General features: G+C 38.1%; 1 protein-coding gene across 4 annotated transcripts in view; it reads right to left on the bottom strand.

Annotated features, from left to right (window-relative positions):
- Positions 1–4226, bottom strand: part of LOC118740930 (dual 3',5'-cyclic-AMP and -GMP phosphodiesterase 11-like) — a 307854-nt gene that overhangs the window by 125705 nt on the left and 177923 nt on the right. The gene's annotated exons all lie outside the window — the stretch shown is intronic.

Here is a 4226-nt window from a genome sequence, read left to right as displayed (position 1 = left end):
GGTATTTAATGTTCGGCTCCGCCCGAACTTAGACTTTCTTACTTGTTTTCTTTGTTATTTCGAAATTACATACAACTTTAGCATTATTTACCTCTTACTCTGCTTTTCTTATAGTTTACGTTTTTTTAGTTTGTAGTTCAATTAACTCTGTATCTTCTATATGATGCGTTCTTAATTTGTATGCCTTATATACATACATATGTACGCACATATATTTGAATTTATTTACACATAATTTTTGGTACACAAAACTCATCTAACTCACTAAAACTATGCAAGAAATTGAACTAATACGCATACATATTTCTTATACACAGTAAAAAATTTTAATCTAAACACTATACATTTAATATACAAAAATACACAGACATTTGGAAATTAAAACAGAAATATTCTTAAAAACTCACATTAACTAAATTTACACGCATATATTTATGTTCATGAATATATCACTAGCAAACAAATTTTATTTATATATACAACACATACAAAAACTCATAACTACATATTTATATAAGTAAAATTGCTAAACAAAGCTTACATATTTATTTACTCAGTTTTGATTTTTTTCACCTGAACTTTGTTTTAGTTTTATATATAATAATTCTTATACAACTTTCCTTAATCTGACTTCCTTTTTGTTGCTCTCAGTGGGCAAGTGGCTTTTAAAATTGCATCGTCTGCTTAGTATTAGAAAGAAAATATAGTTTATAGAGCAGTGTGGCATAATTTATAAAAAACGGATGCGCATGCGCAGTTCGTTTTTAGCATAAATTAACTTAAATTTGGCTCTGTTAGCGACTAAGCGCTTATATATAGAGAGTAATACTCACAGTTGGTTGCAATAAAGAAACGAAATATTTTTCTTTTTATGACTATCAATAGAAATTTAGAAAAATTCTCTATTTTTCAGTCACTAGTTTGCTCATAACGGTTGTGGTACAAAAAGCAGTAAATCTGACATTAAAGCTTTGAGTATAACGAGGAACAATGTTTGAAGAGAGCTTCTCTACTAAAAAAAAAAATTTGTAATTTTTGGCGGTTTATTTTTATTGTAATTTTGTATTTTTTTATGCTTTTTAAAAGTGCTATATTATCATTTAGCTATTTTTTTATTCATATTTTGAAAAAAAAGACATATTTTGAACAAAAAACCAAATAACAAATACAAATTCTAATGCTAAATTATTCTTTAAAATTATATATTGAGTTGATACTTAAGACTTTCTGTTTCGACTTTTTAATCCAAAAATTTTTTTGTTCGTAGATATCTATAGAAAATATTTCTTAGTCGAAAAACACGCAACATGAACTCAGTTTTTGGAAACCTTGACTAATGACGGCCCTATTCTGAACAGCTTATAATTACCTTTCCCCCTATTTCTTAAGAAAATAAGAACGAATATTAAATACTTCATTAACTGATACGCTGCATGAATATAATATAAAAATTATAAAATGTTAAACCTCTTTAGGGCCGTTTTCTAGACTGCCTGTTAAAGATAAGCGGTGCTTTGACTACCTGATAAATTTGTCGCTCACATGCTTATAACAGAAAATCGATAAAAAGTCGATAATGCAGGCAAAAGCAGGTATTCGAGAAAACGGCCTTAGGCTAAAACAATTTTAGTAGAAGAAACGTCAATAGATTCAAAAAATTAATTATGGGCTGACTAATGACAGTGCTATTCAGAATAGGTTATAATTTCCTTCTTGCATTTATAGGTACAGAAAGTGTGAAAACAGTCTTTAATTTTTCATTTACAGCTTTAAAAAAAATGCGTTAAAAAAACCAAACATGGATTTGGTTTTTTCCTAAAAAAAAATGCACAGTAACTAGATTTCTGCTACAATTTAGGATCTTAATAAGTTTTTAATTGAAATCAAAGTACCGGCAATATTTTTCAAAGCTTCTTCATCCTAATTCAGACGATGCAATTAAAGTCGTTTAAGCGTTTTACGTACTAGTTTTATACGTTAAAATCACCAGCCAGTATTTGGCCCCTACTTGACTCACAATATACATATAAAGAACGCAATTCTATATATTCTTTATTGTAAAATTTAATCAAATACAATTCTCTCAATACAAATGTGTTGCAACCAAAAATGTCAAATCAAATTGTGTATCTATTTTTCGCGTGACGTTAGCTGACGTGCATCGGTTAAAATTTTAAAATTGACGTTTCTTCATCTCGCTCAGTGTTGCCACCTGAGTGTATTACCGCGCCAGTGTAAGGGCTAGTCCCTACACCACCCCCTTTCCAGAAGAAGCGCCAAGAAAAGGTAGTTCTTTCCATGTTCCAGATCTATTTATAGCTGCCAACTCATCTTTAGGAAAATACGCCGGTTTGAGTCGATCAATAGATACTATAACTTGCTTCGATCCGATGAGTATAGTGTACGTCTTCGGATGCCTGTGTACCACAAGATATGGTCCGTCGTAAGGAGCCTTCAACGGTTTATGGATGGTGTCGTCCCGTAGAAATACGTGACTACAAAAACGCAAGTCCTTGGGCACGTAAACTGCAGGCCTTCCGTGCTGTGAAGTTTGCACCGGGTTCATGTTCTCGAAATGTTGTCGTAGCTCCCTCAAAAAACTCTGCTCATCCGCGGCCGTATTCTCTGTGGCATCCAAAAACTCACTGGGAAGTCGGATCGTCTGGCCATGAAGCATTTCCGCGACAGATGCGCCCAACTCCTCCTTCACAGCCGTTCGCAAACCCAGTAGAACAATCGGTAATGCGTCCACCCAGTTGGCGTCGGCCGAATGGCACCTGAGCGCGGCCTTCAGAACCCGATGCCATCTTTCCACCAGGCCATTCGCTTGTGGATGGTAGCTGGTAGTATGTACGTGCTTCACTCCCAGCAGTTTCGCTAGTTGTTGGAACAAGGCGCTTTCAAACTGCCGGCCCTGATCCGTGGTGATGTACCTCGGTGTACCAAAACGGCTTACCCAGCCATTGAGTAGCTCTCTGGCGACAGTTTCAGCTGTCATGTTCTCCAACGGGATAACCTCTATCCATCTAGAGAATCTGTCTACACACGTTAGGCAATACGTATACCCCCTAGAAGGCGTAAAAGGTCCAACAATATCCACATTAATGTGTTCGAATCGCTTGGCAGGGACCGTAAATGTTTGCAGTTCTCCTTTCGTATGTCGTGCAACCTTGCAACGCTGGCATGCTGAGCAGCTACGCACTCGTGCCCGTAAATCGCTGCTCATCTTCTTCCACACAAAACTCTTGGAAACTAACTTAATGGTTGCGCGTGCCCCCGGGTGTGCTAACCCGTGATTGGCATTGAACACCACCTGTCGCAGGCTCTCGGGAATATAGGGGCGGTATGTGCCAGTTGAATCATCACAAATTATATCAATGTCCGTATCTGGATGACGACAACGTACCAGGTGCAAGGCAGTAGACTCGCCTTTTAGCAGCTCTTGTAACTCGCTGCTTTTATTTTGTTCGTCGCGCAGATGCTGCAGGTCGATTGGTGATGGAATAGCGAACGTTTCTATCCGTGAGAGCATATCGGCTACGATGTTATCAGTCCCTTTAATGTGCCTGATGTCCGACGAAAACTGACTTATGAAATTCAACTGTCGCGTTTGTCGTGGTGACAGCTTTTCCCATTTCTGGTCAAAAGCGTGTATAAGCGGTTTATGATCGGTGAAAATTATAAAATTCGTTCCCTCTAAAAAGTAGCGAAAGTGTCGGACTGCTTTATAAATGGCGAGTAACTCGCGATCGTAAGCGCTGTATCGTTGTTCGGCCGGAGTAAATTTCTGTGAGTAGAACCCTAAAGGTAACCATTCGTCACCGACTCGTTGCTGGAGCACAGCCCCTACCGCGATATCCGATGCGTCTGCCATTACAGCAATGGTGGCGCCTCTCAACGGAAAAGCAAGTAGTGTTGCTTCGGCCAATTGTTTTTTTAAGTTTTCAAACGCGTTTTCTGCTTCTGTTGTCCAGCTTATCACGGTCTTGTCACGCTTCTTACACGGCCCCATCAATTTATGAAGAGGTGCCTCAGTGGCAGCCGCATGCGGCAAAAATCGCCGATAAAAATGTACCGCGCCTAAAAAACTTCTAAGCTCGTGGATTTCTTTCGGTTTTTTAAAATCCAGAATAGCTTTTACTTTGTGAGGAAGAGGTTTGACACCGCTTGACGACACGAGATGGCCTAGGAATTCCACCTCTGCTTTACCTAGCTGACACTTCTCC

Source organism: Rhagoletis pomonella, unplaced genomic scaffold (assembly GCF_013731165.1).
Source record: "Rhagoletis pomonella isolate Grant_MI unplaced genomic scaffold, Rhpom_1.0 Rhpom_scaffold_00006, whole genome shotgun sequence".
Taxonomy (NCBI): domain Eukaryota; kingdom Metazoa; phylum Arthropoda; class Insecta; order Diptera; family Tephritidae; genus Rhagoletis; species Rhagoletis pomonella.
Note: the sequence above shows the minus strand (reverse complement) of the source record. Positions and strands in the feature narration are given on the sequence as shown.